The following is a 17,175-nucleotide window of genomic DNA, read 5'->3' on the forward strand; positions in this document are numbered from 1 at the left end:
TTAACCCATGGATATTTTCTAAGAAGCTTCTAAGAAGTTTTAACAGAAGCAGATAAATGTGAGGGTTTATTTCTGAGCTCTCCATTCTATTCCATTGGTCTATATGTCTGTCTTTATGCCTGTAACACACTCTTTTGATTACCGTAGCTTTGTAGTAAGTTTTGAAATCCAGCTTTGCTCTTTTTCTAGTTGGTTTGGCGATTGAAGATCCCTTAATATTCCATATGAATTTTAGGATGGATTTTTCAATTCTGCAAAAAAAAAGTCATTGGGTTTTTTTTTTTTTTAAAGTAAAGGGTTTTTTTATTATGTGTAACACAAAGTTATTTAAGTCAATAAATTTTTAAGGAATTTCACACATTCTGATTCTTTCCACTGCCAATCATCTTAGTTCCTCCAAACTCATAAATCTTCAAGATAAAATAGCCCTTTCAAAAAGAAGTTATCATGTGAGTCAGCCCACAATTCTTTTAGTTAGGCTTCTTTGATCTCCAATCAAATATGGACACACTTCAAAATTCTTCACCTGTAATCTTTAGGATCCAATTTCCTCAAGTGATTTACTTTAGGACCATATTTAGGGTCAGGAGATGGATCTGCCTGGTTCTGAATTTGACACCCTCTAAAAATGTATTAGGTTCAAATCATATTCACTCCTAAGCCATCACACCCTAGAACAGTACAGATCATTGGGATATGCCAATACCTAAGATAAAAAGTTCGTTAGGTTTTTCATAGTTTACTTGGCAGCTCTGTCTTGTAGTTCTTTCCCACAGATCTAACAGGTAGTTCTATGAGTAAAGGAAACCACACAGTTAATCTATGAGGCGTTTCCAACGATGTAGGTTTACAGAAAAAGCCCCATCGGGATAGACCTCAACGTCATTGGGTTTTAATAAGGGTTTCAGTGCATCTGTCGATCATTTTGGGTAGCATTGGTTTCTTAACAATATTGTCTTCCAATCCATAAACCCAGGATCCTTTTCTTTTTATTTGTCTTCTTTAATTTCCTTCAGTAATGCTTTATAGTTTTCAATGTACAAGTCTTCATCATTGTGGTTAATTCTTAAGTATCTTATTCTTTTCAATATCATTGTTTTCTTAATTTCCTTTTCAGATTATTCATTGTTAGTGTACAGAAGCACAACTGATTTTTTGTGTTGATTTTTTAATTATCTAATCTTTTTTATTGGAGTATAGTTAATTTACAATGTTTCTGCTGTACAACAAAGTGAGTCAGTTATACATATACATATATCCACTCTTTTTTTTAGATTCTATTCCCATATAGGCCATTACAGAGTACTGAATGGAGTTCCCTGTGCTATACAGTAGGTTCTTATTAGTTATCTATTTTATATATAGTAGTGGGTATATGTCAATCCCAATCTCCTAATTTATCCCTCCACCCCTTATTCCCAGGTAACCATAAGTTTGTTTACTATAGCCGTGACTCTAGTTCTGTTTTGTAAATAAGTTCATTTGTACCCATGTTTTTAGATTCCACATGTAAGTGGTATCATATGATATTTGTCTTTCTGTGTCTGACTTACTTCACTCAGTATGACAATCTCTAGGTCCCCCCACGTTGCTGCAAATGGCATTATTTCATTCTTTTATGGCTGAGTAATATTCCATTGTGTATATGTAACACATCTTATTTATCCATTTTTCTGTTGATGGACATTTAGGTTGCTTCCATGTCCTGGCTATTGTAAATAGTGCTGCAATGAACATTGGGGCACATGTATCCTTTCAAATTATGGTTTTCTCTGGATATATGCCCAGGAGTAGGATTGCTAGATCATATGGTAGCTCTATTTTTAGTTTTTTAAGGAATCTCCATACTGTTCTCCATAGTGACTGTCCCAATTTACATTCCCACCAACAGTGTAGGAGGGTTACCTTTTCTCCACACCTTCTTCAGCATTTATTGTTTGTAGATTTTTTGATGATAGCCATTCTAATTGGTGTGAGGTGGCACCTCATTGTAGTTTTGATTTTCTCTAATAATTAGTGATGCTGAGCACAGTTTCACGTGCATCTTGGCCATCTGTATGTCTTCTTTGGAGAAATATCTATGTAGATCTTCTGCCCAGTTTTTGATTGGGTTCTTTGTTTTTTTGATATTGAGCTGTATAAGCTGTTTGTATATTTTGGAGATTAATCCCTTATCAGTTGCTTAATTTGCAAATATTTTCTCCCATTCCGTGGGTTGTCTTTTTGTTTCATTTATGGTTTCCGTTTTTGTGCCAAAGCTTTTGAGTTTAATTAGGTACCATTTTTTAATTTTTGTTTTTATTTCCATTACTCTGGGAGATGGATTGAAAAAGATATTACTGCAATTTATGTCAGAGAGTGTTCTGCCTATGTTTTCCTCTAAGAGTTTTATAGTGTCCGGTCTTACATTTAGGTCTTTAATCCATTTTGAATTTATTTTTGTGTGTGGTGTTAAATGGAGGAAAGACAGTCTCTTCAATAAATGGTGCTGGGAAAACTGGACAACTACATGTAAAAATATGAAATTATATTGATGTTGATTTTTGTATGTTCATAAGGGAATGATGAATTTTTAAATTAGTTCTAACAGCTTTTTATAAAAATGTGGAATCATTAGTATTGGTGCATATGAGATCATTCCATCTACAAACAGAGATAATTTTATAAATATTTTCCTTTCCAATTTGGATTACTTTTATTTATTTTTCCAATTTGAATTACTTTTATTTATTCATTTTTTTTACCTGATTGCTCTGATTAGGGCTTTCAGTACTGTGTTGAATAGAGGTAGCAAACATGGGCATCCTTATCTTGTTCCTGTTTTTAAAAGAAAAGCTTTAGTTGCATCATAGAATTTGATGTTAACTGTGGGTTTTTCATAGATGGCCTTTATTATGTATTATGAGGTAATTTTCTTCCTAGTTTGCTGAATGTCATGACTGAAACAGTGTTGAATTTTGTCAACAGTGTTGAATTGAGATGATCTTGTTTTTAATTGTGTTAATGTGATGTATGACATTGATTGATTTTCATTTGTTGAAACAACTTTGCATTACATGAATCACTATGTTGTACACCTGAAACTAATATAATATTGTAAATCGACTATGCTTTAATTTAAAAAAATGTGTGGAAGCAATTTATAAGCTACAAATGCTATGCTTTGATTAGCTGTTGCTTTTGCCAGATTATTATTTCTAATCAGGTGTTATATTCTGACTATTTACAACTGCATTGTATGGACACCAGATTTTCAATCCTATACTTGCTTTATACAGAGATCTGAGGCTGGAATCTAGGGTACGGTTCAGGTCAACTGGAAGGCAGGGAGGCACTAAGAGGCTAGTAGAGGTAGAGGCTATTTACAAGAAAGTACAGACTATTTCACTATTTTAACCACTAGTATGGTCATACCAGTGGTATCAGCTGAAATCAGTCCTCGTCTTGTGCACCATGTCCTATTCTAAAGAGTCACAGATAGTATTATTTGGGTCTTTTAAAAATAGATTTACCTGTGAGAGTAAAAATAACAACATCTTCTTATAAAAGACAGAATATATTTATATTAGCTTAACTTTTGGATTGAGTGGGTTTCTCTTCATTTACCATGAAATAATGGTCTTGTTTACTAAAGATAATAAATAATATTTTTAAATTGCTTACTAAAGTGACTCTCAAATTTTAAGCTAGATTGGCAATTATTTGCTTATGAAAGCTGATTTGGTCACATATTTTCTTTTTTTTAAAAATAAATTTATTTATTCATTTATTAAATTTTTGGCTGCATTGGGCCTTCGCTGCTACAAGCGGGCTTTCTCTAGTTGCAGTGAGCGGGGGCCACTTCCCACTGTGGTGCACAGGCTTCTCATTGCGGTGGCCTCTCCCGTTGCGGAGCACGGGCCCCAGGTGCGCGGGCTTTGGTAGTTGTGGCTCGGGGGCTCTAGAGCGCAGGCTCAGCAGCCATGGCGCACCAGCCCAGTTGCTCCGCGGCATGTGGGATCCTCCCGGACCAGGGCTCGAACCCTCGTCCCCTGCATTGACAGGCGGATTCTCAACCACTGCACCACCAGGGAAGCCCCACATATTCTCTTTTTTGATAATCAGTTATCTACCCTTAAAATTAATAACATCTAGACTGGAACTGCATCAAAATTGTCCTAATTTTATATGTCACATGACTCTAGTCAATGATTTTCTCTTGATGTATGTTGCTTTCATGAATGGACAAATTTATATTATTCTAAATGTGATCATAATTATATTTTTATAAATTAATTGAGATATAATTCACTTATCATAAAACTTGCCTTTTTACAGTATTTAATTCAGAGGTTATTTTTTTAGTATATTCACAGACTTATGCAACCATTACCACTATCTATTTTTATAATATTTTATCACCCCATACCCATTAGTAGTCACTCCCTATTCCTTACTATGTGGAATCACTAAGCTACTTTCTGTCTCCATAGATTTGTTTATTCTAGACATTTCATATAAATGGAAATATACATCATGCTTTTATATGACTATGATTCTTTCACTTATCTTAATGTTTCTAAGGTTCATGTAGCATGTATCAATACTTCATTATATTTTATTGCTGAATAATATTCTATTGTATGAGCATACTATATTTCATTTATCCATTATCAGTTGATAAACATTTGAGTTGTTTCCATTTTTGCTACTACGAATAATGCTGCTATGAACATATATGCACAAGTTTTCAAATTTGCCCAACTTTTTGAATGGTTAATATAAATGTCAGTTACTTTCAGAGTAGATGTATATGTATATTTACATATATATGATTGTGTATTTATATATGAAATCTCTGGCATTTACAAGAATGTGAAAATATTTCTTGAAAAAAATTACTGAAATAAACATTTAGATATTCCTTCAGGACACAATAATGCCATCTACAGAATATGCCAAAATCCTGAATCCTAAAGCACTGACTTGAACATTTATAGTACTAGTCTACTTTTATGCTTTTAAGTTGTAATTTCTTGTTGCCCATTGGCTACTATAGTTGGAGTCCTCTTCTCTAAAGGGCCATTAATAGTGCAGTGTCAATCAAATGAATACCGAATGTAAAAATATTTAGGATGTGCCTAGCAAATTTAAGCTTTGAATACATGACTTCTACTCTTTTTCTTTCAGTTTATTTCCATCCCACTTCCTAGTTTCTTCCTTTGCTGTGAAATTTTGTATAAACTAGGGAACCAGCAGTTAGTATTAATTTAATGGAATAATCATCAGTGGTATTCTATTGAATTAGCTATTAAAACACTGAATTCTAGTCCATATTATGTCTGATGTGTAAAGAAGTGATAAAGACAAAAATAGCTTCATGACTATTGTAAACTTTATTCACAGGCTCAATTGCTATCAATGTCAGTAATACATCTCTGTATGTAAATCTGATACTTTACATTTTTTTAGAATATCAGAATGTCCTTCCTCAATCATAAATTAGGCTCAAGATACAGTTTTAACAGTAATCTTCAAAGTTAGAATAATCTCTTAACCATATTTTAGAGCAAATTTACAAGGCACCCATCCTACTTAAAATATCAAAGTCATATGCAAATCTTAACCGACTTTTGAATCTTTCTCAGAATTTACATATAAAATCTGGCTTCCTCGCAGATGGATTTTTCCTGTTACTGTTCCTCTTCTGAGAATCATGGTAAAACAAACAAAAACCTTCAAATATTCATCTAATTTTTCACTGGTTATGCTGTGGTTTAACCAAATATTACCATTTTGTAGTTAATGTATCCTTTTCCATTCGTGCTTGTGTGAGGGTTATTTCTGAGGAAGTTTAAGCCCACTTGCAAATCTCCCATGATTCATAGTTGATCTTTTGGAGTCTGCAAGTGAAGCCAACACAGTGAACTTGAAATGTTAGATACCAGGATGGTGATGCTGGTCAACACTTGTAACTCCTGAAGTAAAGGAGGATAGACTTTGTGAGTATAACACAGAAATTATCCTTAACACTTTTTAAGAAGTCAATACAATGGGATAAAACTTTTTTAGACAGAGCTCAAATAGAAAGTTATTATAGGCATACCTCAGAAATATTGCAGGTTCTGTTCCAGACCACTGCAATAAAGTGAGATGAATTTTGGGACTTCCTAGTGCATAAAAAAGTTATGTTTACACTATACTGTAGTCTACTGTATGCGCAAAAGCATTATGCCTAAACAAAACAATGTGCATACCTTAATTAAAAAATACTTTATTGCTAAAGAATGCTAACCATCATCTGAGCCTTCAGTGAGTAGTTGTAATAACGTCAAAGATCACTGATTACACATCACCATAACAAATATAATAATAATAAAGTGTGAAATAAAGTATGAAATAAATAATAAATGTGAAATACTGTGAGAATTATCAAAATGAGACCCAAAGACATAAGTGAGCAAATGCTGTTGGAAAAATGGTGCCAATAGACTTGCTGAAGCAAGGTTGGCACAAACCTTTAATTTGTAAAAAAATGCAGTATCTGTGAAATACAATGAAGTGAAGTGCAATAAAATGAGGTATGCTTGTATTGCCAAATATATCCTGTTACTTCTCTCCCTAACTCCTCAGTGACATTACCAAGAGAGAAAAAAGGCTATGCAAGGCTCTTTGCAAGCAACTAGAGGTGACAACTTCTTAGAATGAGCATAGGAGTTCTAACATTGCAGAAATGAGACGGAGAGCTGGAGGTGTTTAAATCTCCCTGCGGCGCGCTTTGTCTTTAAAAGTTCTGAATTGTGCGGCCTTCCTGGTGGCGCAGAGGTTGAGAGTTCGCCTACCGATGCAGAGAACGTGGGTTCGTGCCCTGGTCTGGGAAGATCCCACATGCCGCGGAGCGGCTGGGCCCGTGAGCCATGGCCGCTGAGCCTGCGCGTCCGGAGCCTGTGCCCCGCAATGGGAGAGACCACCACAGTGAGAGGCCCGCGTACCGCAAAAAACAAAAAAAAAACGTTCCGAATTGTGAACAGTTTCAAATAGATACTGAAGCATATCATTAGTTTCTAAATTTATACAATGAGTAATGGGTGTTGACTGAAAAAAAATGCACAACCTAAAAGCTGAGAATTATGTTTTATTCGGTGGACAAAACTGAGGAGTTAAGCCCTGGACACGGCATCTCAGATAACTCTTAGAGACTGCTCTGTAGAGGCAAGGGAGAAGCCAGGATATATAAGAGCTTTTGCAACAAAGACCAGGTAGTCAAAAGAGTCACTGTTAATTAAAGAAAACCAGATATCTCAGGTTAAGGAATTTATTTCTTTTTCTATGTATGGGAAGATGCAAGAGTCTGGACTCACTGAAATCATTCCTTTGATATGCACCTCAGCTATCTGGGGCCAGTATCCTGTTCTTTCTCTTCCTGAGTCTCCTCAGGGCTAACTTCCTCGAGCAGCTGTAATGTTGTGGCTTGATGGCTGCAACATGATTTGTTTATTGATATGGTAAGCAATATTTTTCATTCACATGGGGGAACAGAAAAAGAGGGAGAGAGGTTGAGAAGCTGGCTCAAGAGGAACTCAACGGACAATGCAGAACCACTATGAGGTTAGATTTGTATAAGATTTTAAAGCAGCAGAGTTCAAATTCTGGCCCAGCAACACATAGATGGCCCTTATTCAACCAACCGTGGATCAAAAATATTTGGAAAAAAAAAATTTCTAGAAAGTTCCAAAAAAAAACCTTGAGTTTGCCCTGTGCTGACAACTATTTACATAGCATTTACATTGTATTTACAACTGTTTACACAGAGTTTACATGGCATTAGTAATTATAAATAATCTACAGATGATTTAAAGTATATGGGAGGATTTGCATAGTTTATGTGCAAATACTAGGCAGTTTTATGTAAGGGACTTACATTCACAGATTTTGGTATCCGTGGGGTTGGGGAAGACAGGTCTTGAATACTAAGGGACCACTGCTCTAAAGTGCAAGCTACTAAATTTCATGGTTCCTTGGCTTTCTTATCTGTAAAATGGGGATGATCACTTCACTGGTAATGTTACAACATCAGGCACATTTAGTCTCATCAGTTTCTACATGTAAATTTGCAATGCTAGAAACCCATACTTATTCTAAAGAATCCTCTGCTCCAATGATTGCAAAGGACAGGGCATGGATTTTTCTCTCTGAGCAATGTCATTGAAGGGTTAGGAAGAGGAGTTATAAGACAACCAGGCACTTAGCCTAAAGGAAACAGGTAAATCATAACAGTATTTCATGATGTCAGAATGACCTTAGACTTTATATAAAGCACATAGAACTGGGTTGGCTTATAGAGTAAACATTTAGTAAATGTTAGTGATCATGTATGTTTGCTTCTGCTTTTGCTTGTTATTTAAGAATCAATAAGTTTACTGAATGATGTGAGTTCATTCTCAACAAGTGTTAACAAATCGAGTTGTAGTCTTAATATAGTTCTGATCTAAAAGTCCACTTTAGGTATTATCAAGGGGCATTATTCAAATTGCTGGCTCCAAAACTCAACATTATTGTCCTTCTAAGGTTGGCCAGGTGAGCAGTGTCCCTTACAGACTGTGGCAGAGTTAACCTTGTTCCTTCCCAACTGAGCTGCACGTTATGCTAGCAGAACCAATGGGATTGGGATTCATGTTCATTGCCTCAAAAGGCAGTTTTTCCACGCACGTTTCTTTTTATGGCCCTCAATTTAACTTTCAATCTCCATATTACATTGGTGGTGAAAAATTCTTTTTATGGTTTCTAGAATATTGTAAGACTACAGGCTCTGCATTCTCCAGCAAGCAACATTTCACTCATCCATGCTAGGCTTTCATTTCTTTCAGGACTGACTATTTTAATTTGTTCCTGGTGGCACTCCAGATTGTTTGCTAAACTGGCTGCAGATGGTTTTGAATGCTGCTGCTGCCAGCGTTGTTACTAGGACTTGATCTACAGATCATATTTCTCCCATCTTACAATCTCTATCTTGGCTGCCTCCTAGACAGCATATGGCTTTCAAAATCCTTTTAATGACCTATAAAGTCCTCTGATTCTGTTTACCTTTCTGACCTTTTAACTTTTTTACACTCCAACAGACTCTCTTGTCATCCAATATTATTGTTGTCTCATTGTGCATAACTGATATTAGTGGACTGGTAATTGAGTTACAGTGTAGGCTGATCTTAGCCTGTCCCAGGCACCAGAAACCAGAATGATTTGGAGAGTGCATAGAAAGCAGAGACTTTGTGGCTCATTATTTTAGGTGTATTTAAGAACTAAGCAATTTTCTTTAATTCTTACCTTAACCTCATTGAGATGTCTTTAATTATTTCATACATGTTTTCTTATTTTCTGGCCAAAGAAGTTAAAGGAATGCAGAGGTCCCTCAAATGAATATTTAACAGGTGAGGTTTAGAGCAGTCATTGAGTAAAAGTGCTAGAAGGAAACACTGTTGTGTGTAATGACTTTAGTTGTCCTGAGAAATAAAACAATGTAACATATTATCTTGAGGACGCACAAACTGTAAAACCACATACTGAAGCTAGGTATCTTTGGGGCACCATTTGACTTAGTAGTAGGGATCGTCAAGTTATTCTCTGGGTAGCAGAGGAGAAACAGGAAATAACTAGTCTTGTTTCCCATCTCAGTGACCATGACTAGCACAAAGGATTTGTTTCTCTTTTCTTGCATCATTCTTTTTCATCTATCTTTTCATAATACCCCATACAAATTTAGCTAGGAATTAAAAGGAAAAATATCTTTTAATATATGCTGTTGTGTTTTTCTTTTTTTGGGGAAGGGTTTGGATAGAATGGTTAACTATTTTTCTTTTCCAAGTTTGGGAAGCAATTGAGAAATAAGACATAGGAAACAGAGAACTGGAGGTCAAACATAAGCTTTATTATATAGATAAACCTGATTGAAGAATATGGCTAGAGGTGGTCAAAAGATACAGACTTCCAGATATAAGATGAAAAAAGAATATGGTTATAGATCTACAATCAAATGGAGCTGAGAATACTATCTATCCTTCTAAGCCTGTACTCTAGAACAGCCCACATGGGAAGAGTGGTCTTCAGAGCAGTCACACTTACCCAAAATCACTACCTCACCTTGCACTGAGGCTGAGAAGGAAGAAGAGAACAATTTCTTCACCCTTCATGATTTCAGCTTTTAAGTAATTGGTTCGAAAGAATTCTATTTCTGGGAATGATGAATTAGATTATTTAGATTACTTTCTCTTGCTGAAAACAGTAAGATATAGTGGAATTATATGCTCTTTCCAAATATATATCATATATATCACATATATTATAGTACATATTAATATATATTATAGTACATATTATATTAATATATAGTATATGCATTGTATATACTATATATTAATATATAATTATATTAATATATATGGAATAATATGTTATGATTTATTTTTTACAAATTAGTTCTATATTATTTATGTATTTTTAATATATACTAGTAGGAAACTGCATATCATAGATTAAACATTTGAAAAAGTCTAAACCTAGAAAATCAGGCAAAGTAAACAGAATATCAGAACACTAAAGCCATTTATTTGTCATTTGTTGTTTGTTTTATGTTGAGGATATGTGAAAGTGACACTATTGGGCCTCTTGTGGCAAAGAAAACAGAAGCTTAAACTCAAGTTTTTGTTTTTCATAAAAGGTCCTATCCACAGTTCATAAGAGATTCTCTCCCACATTAAGCTAGGACTGGTCTCACTGAGGAAATAAGGGCAACCCATAATTAAAACTATCTTTGTCTTTCTCCCCAAACACTGAAAAATATGACTTAAGCAATGAACTAGGAGAAATGGGAAAAAAAATATCTAAAAATTTATGACAGTAGACTAATATTCCTCTTTATTTTCTTTTTTCCCCAGGTTTGAGAAGATTCCCATCCAAATGCCTCTGGTAGAAGACACATACATCCTAGGCCTTAGGGAATCTCCATGTAATTAAAAAAAAAATGCAGTGACGATCATTCTGCCAAAGATAAATAGACATCAAGGCTACAAGGTAGTAAAAGTGAGAACCAAAGAAGAAAATAGAGAGCAGAAACAGATTTCAGATATTAGAATTATCCAAAGATTATAAAACATCTATAGTTTCTATGTTAAAAGAAAATAATTATCAGACTTCTTTCGATTATGAGAGATTAATTTCTACAGGACTTAAACCTTATCATTATATATCACTATAAAACTGGAAAAAATGTATGAAACAACTGTTTTCAGACACTGAACAATGGTGAGCTCAGAACTGTGTGATCTGAGAGAAGGGAAACAAAAATAGTGAGCCCTACAATTACAACAACTGTAGGTCTGGTGGCAATTTCTGAATTGATACAGAGGTAGGGAACCCAAACAGAGTATAACAATTTTACGGAGTTGAGGAGACAGAATTTACAGGTAGAGTATCCTAGAGGAAGGAGCTATGCAGAGAAAGAGCTACAGAAATCTGCATAGGGATTTCCCTGAGTCTTTGTTTTAATACCCATCTGTGTATACGTAAGGTGAAACTCCAAAGAATATGCAAAAGAAAAGCTTAAAAATAATAATTATTAAGGAACAGTAAACTGAACACAAAGATTTGGAATCATTTGTGTTTGCACTAGCCAGAGGGGAGAGACCTTGTTGAATATACAGCCTCTAAGTAGAGATATAAAAGGGGCACATATTAGCAGTGGGACTAAACAAAGGCCAGAGCAAAGCTTCTCTGACCTGGCCCTACAAAAGCTTAAAAAGAGCCCTAGAAAAGATCAAGCTGATTCACAAGTACCCTTAGTCCCTGCCAGAACAAAGCCCATATATCTAAAGAGAAAAAACAAAACCCAATATTCAAAAATAAGATTTATGATGTCTGGTATCTAATATAAGTTACTAGAAATGTGAAGAAGCAGGAAAAAAAAAAAGACCCATAACTGGTAGAAAAAGCGGTCAATGAAAACAGGCCCAGAAATTACAGAAATGATTAAAGTAGCTAATAAAGATTTTAAAAGACCTCTTATAAATATGCTCAATGATTTAATGGAAAAAACAAAAAAAGCACCAGAGTAAAAGATATTATAAAACAGTAGGAAATTTAACTCTGGATACTTGGTGACAGTAAAGACTTTTCACATTTAATTTGTGATAATATTACTGTGATTATTTTGAAAACAATTATTTCTGTTGGAAAACACATTGAAATATTTACAGATGAAGTGAAATGCTACCTGGGAATAGCTTCAAAATGTTATGGGTATAAAAAAATGTTATGGGTATGAGAGAAGTGAGAAAAGATATAAATGAAGCAAGATTGGCTGCGAGCTAATAATTGTTGAAGCTGTGTAAGTATTATGTTTGTTGTATTACTGTATCTACTTCTGAATTAATAGTTAAACAAAGAAAACTTAATGGAAGTGTTTAGCAGCAGATAGAATAATGAAATAGGGAATGTGTAAACTGAAAAATTGATCAGAGAAATTTACTCAATATACACACCAAGAGGGAAAAAGATGGAAATAAGGGGCAAGAAATGTGGGGGGAACTCTAAGGAGGTTAACAAACATTTGATGAGTCACAGAAGGAGGAGCAGATATAATAATGAAAAATAAGAAATTCTTCCATGTACAGGGTGAAGTGTCCCAGAGGATTCCAACTACAATAAAATTAAAAACTCCACACCTAGTCATACCATAATAAAATTACATAAAACTAAAAAGAGAAAAAAATCTTTAAAAATTTGAAGAGACCAAACCTAACCCAAATTCTGTTTAAGTTACTGACATCTGACTGAACCATAAAAATGGAAGGTGGAAGTAAGTGTAATGATATTTTCTATTTGCTGTGGAAAGGAATTGACCACTTAGAATTCCAAAACCATCAAAAATATTTTTCAAAATAAAGATATTTTCAAAGAAATGAAACTAAAAGAATTTATTAATAGCGTTATTTCAATAGGATATTCAAAAGATGTTTAAGGAAGAATTAAAGTGATCCCAGATGGAAGGTGTGAGATGCAAAAGCAAATTAAGAGGGAAAAAGTGTAAATATGTTGGCAAATGTAAATGAACAATGATATACAAAACAGTTAGAATAATCTCTAAGAGAGTTAAAAATTATTGATTCAAAATACGTGGAAAACTGTGAAATATCAGTCAAGAGTAAGAGTAAATTGCAGGTGAAATATTCTCAGGCCCTTGTGTTATCTGAGATGAAGGTAAATGTTGATTATACATGTTTTAATGTTGATGTTTTTAGTATGCATATTTTAATTCCTAGGATAAACATTAAAATATTGAAACCAGAAAGGAAAATGCTACAAATATTCAGCAATATAAAAGTAAGCAATATAGAAGAGAAAAAAGAATATTTATTAAGCAGGACAAATAGATAATAGATTTAAACCCAAATATACCAGTATTTATACATATGCAAGTAGAATAAAAGGAAGGTAAAGATTTTCTGAATGAATTTTTAAAAATACAATTACACTATTTAAAAGAGAAACACCCCAAACCTAAGAATATGGAAAGGTTGAAAATCTGAGGATGGGAAAAGATACACTAGGCAAATACGGAGAAAGCTTTTATAGCTGCACTAATAATAGACAAATTAGATTTTAGACAAAACATTAAGAGAGGTAAAGAGATCCTCTTCATACTGATAAAAGGATTAAATTCATCAGAAAAATATATTAATTTAAAATTTGTATGAACCTAATAATATCACCTCAAGAAATAGAAAATAAGAATTTCCTATATATTGAGACATAAAAGTATCAACAATTTCAAAGAACTGACATCATATAGGGACTGTTAACTGATAAAAAGGGAAATGAAATCTAAAAGTTAATACCAAAAAGAGAACTAGAATATTCCCAAATGTTTGAAAATTAAATCTTCCATGAGTTAAAAATAAATTAAAATGGGAATAACATGTTTTAGACTGAATGATAGCAAAATCTTAGAAACATGCATGTTGGAACGATAATAGTACTTAGAAAGCAGTATATAGCTTTAAATACCTATACTAGAAAATAAGATTAAAACAAATAAAATGAGCATCCATCTCAGACGTTAGTAAAGGAAAGTAAAGTAGAAGAAAGGGTGAAATAAAGATCAAAAATTAGTGATATAGAACAGGAATATACAAAGATGAAGATCACCAAAACCAAGAGTTCGTTCTTTGAAAAAAATTAATACAATTAAGAAATATTTTCGTGTATGAAATATATCAGTTAGAGTCCAGGCAGGAGACAGAAACCATATGACTAATTTCAAAATTTAATAAAAGAGATAATTAATAGCAGAGGATAAACTACTAAAAGAGGGAAAGAAAATTCTAACCAATATAGAAAGAGCAGATACAGGGATAGCCTAGAACTGAGAGAAAGTACCCAAGGAAGGAAGAAGCTTGAAGAAGGGTCCCTACAAGGATGAGGTTCACACCTCAAGGGGAGGGTGAGGCTGTGTCCCACTGCATGTCAGAGAAATTTGCTGAGGTGCAACAGGCCAGGGTTGGTATACAGGAAACCATGAACTGGGATGCCAGTGCAACTCACTAGGAACCTGCCTGCAGGGGTGCTGTGAAACTCCCTGAACAGTCATCCACTGAGGTGTCACTGAAATGCATGACATGAGTGTCACCAGGTGTCCCCGATGAAGCTGGCAGCTATGAACCACAAAAACAAGAAGAAAACACACTAGGACCAGGAAGATAAAGCCTCTTCTTCCTATAGATCCTCTCCAGCGTGCTCTACTAACAAATCTCAATATTGTGTGAGTTGGCAGAAAAGAAATATGTGCAAGATTTAGCTCCAGTATCACAAAGCTAAGGCAAGGAAGGGTAAGAGAAAAAAATAAATCAATAATTGACACACATGGAATATTATATGATAATGAAAGTGAACAAATTGCAGCTGGCTGCAACAAATATAATGTTACTTTAAAGGAGCAAATCACAAAGAAATGTATGTACTATGATTCTGTTTCACATAGAGTTGAAAAACAATGATGGTAAAAATGTAATGTATAGCAAGAACATTCTTGCCATAAAGTTACTGTTGTATCTCAAGGAGGGAAGGAAAGCATTGTGCTTAGTAAGACACGCACAGTGGTTTCAGGTGGGGGCCAGTCTTGCCAGTAATCCTCCCTTTCTTGATGTGTGTGGTGGGTACAAGGTGTGCACTTTATAACAAATTGTTAAATTATGATATGTTTAATAATGTTCTTAATGTACCTATACAAGCTTATTGTTATTGTTTGCCTAACATATCTTTCCATTCTTTATTTTCAACCATCTTGAATATTTAGATGTGTTATATCTCTGTCTAGAGAGCTCAGGGGATTCACTAAAGTGGTGACATGGGCGGAGTAACTGAAGAAACAATAGTCTTAAGGGACAACTCTAATTCCTTATTCTGAGGTGTTATATTTTGAATAATGAATCTCTGACGTTTAGTGCTAGAGCCTTTGAAGTTTAAATTGCTTGTTGAATAGATGAATAAACTAGAACTCACTTAAATGATAAGCCTAAGTCACGTGACAAGTTGGGGCTAACAACTCATCTACAGGAGGTCTCCTGGCTCTCAGTTCAGTGTTATTTCTATTACCTCATATATTACATATTACATACCTTCATAGAATGCATCCTAGCATCAGCTGGAGTCTAACTGGGGAAAATGTGTTGATCCTATGTAGTCTTATACATAACATATATTCTAAAAAGTCCTAGTAGAACAGGCTATAGAAGTGAGCTACTTTGATCACTTTTCTTTTAGGTTTTAGTTAAGCAACAGGAAATATGCATGTATCAATTTTGTCAAACTAGGTTAGTAACTCTTTGAAACGAGGGCCATGTTTTCTACTCATTGTATTCTTCCCTCTTCAGTGACTATCATGACATGGGATATGAGTTGGAGCTTTCTTATTTCATATTTATAGAAAAAAAAGCACATGGTGTGTAAGAATTAATGAATAGGGGCTTCTCTGGTCGTCCAGTGGTAAAGAATCCACCTTACAATGCAGGGACGCAGATTCGATCCCTGGTCGGGGAATTAAGATCCCACATGCTGCAGGGCAAGTAAGCCCACGTGCCACAACTGCTGAGCTCTCATGCCTCAACTAGAGAGGCTGTGTGCCGCAAACTACAGAGCCAACACACTGTGGAATCCGTGTGCCACAACTACAGAGCCCATATGTCCTGGAGCCTGCACGCCACAACTAAAGAGAAAACCCGTACACCACAACTAGAGAGAAGCCCGTACGCCACAAGGAAAGATCCCGCATGCCTCAGTGAAGATCCTGCGTGATGCAACTAAGACGTGAGGCAGCCAAAATTAATTAATTAAATAAATTAATAAATAAATCTTTTTTAAGAAAAGAACTAATGAATACATTTCTTTCTTTCTTTCTTTCTTTTTTTTTTTTTTGCTGTACGCAGGCCTCTCACTGTTGCGGCCTCTCCCGTTGCGGAGCACAGGCTCCGGACACGCAGGCTCAGCGGCCATGGCTCACAGGCCCAGCCGCTCCACGGCATGTGAGGTCTTCCCAGACCGGGGCATGAACCCATGTCCCCCGCATCGGCAGGCGGGCTCTCAACCACTGTGCCATCAGGGAAGCCCCATGAATACATTTCTAAATGCCCTTTCAGTTTATTTAACCTGAGAATTGGTTCCATTCTTTAGATATGTAGTTCTGATCAAACTGATAAATTCTTCCACCAGTCCTCCGAACCTCATTCTAGTCAATGTGGCTCAGACTTGGCCTTAGATTTTATATATCCTATAGCTCTGTGGGATAGTTTGGAGTTGTATGTTCAAATAGGTTTTGTTTTTTCAGTGTTTTTGGTTTGAAAGTATCAAAAAAATCTACAGCCAGTTTGAGCTAAATAGTAATCACTGTCTCATGAAATTTAGAATTCTAGGAACAAAGCCAACTTCAGATATAGCTACAACCCGGAAATCAGAGATTATCATTAGGGTTCTCTTTTACTGTTTTGCTTGTCTCTCTACTTGATTTCATTCTGCAGGCAGGGGCTCTCCTTGTGGCCGTCAGAATGGCTTCTTGTACATCTTCCTAGACTCCTTGTTAGTTCAAGTAAAAAGCCTTAGGAAATACTATGACTGGCTCTAGTAGAATCATGTGACCATATTGGAATGGCC

General features: G+C 35.0%; 1 non-coding gene across 1 annotated transcript; it reads right to left on the reverse strand.

Moving 5' to 3' along the window:
* Positions 1-750: 750 nt before the first annotated feature.
* LOC136137402 (small nucleolar RNA SNORA18) lies at positions 751-881 on the reverse strand. The gene has a single exon (XR_010656736.1). It is a non-coding gene; the product is annotated as a small nucleolar RNA SNORA18 (small nucleolar RNA).
* Between the last annotated feature and the right edge of the window lie 16,294 nt (positions 882-17,175).

Source organism: Phocoena phocoena, chromosome 17, assembly GCF_963924675.1.
Source record: "Phocoena phocoena chromosome 17, mPhoPho1.1, whole genome shotgun sequence".
In the NCBI taxonomy this organism is placed as follows: Eukaryota; Metazoa; Chordata; class Mammalia; order Artiodactyla; family Phocoenidae; genus Phocoena; species Phocoena phocoena.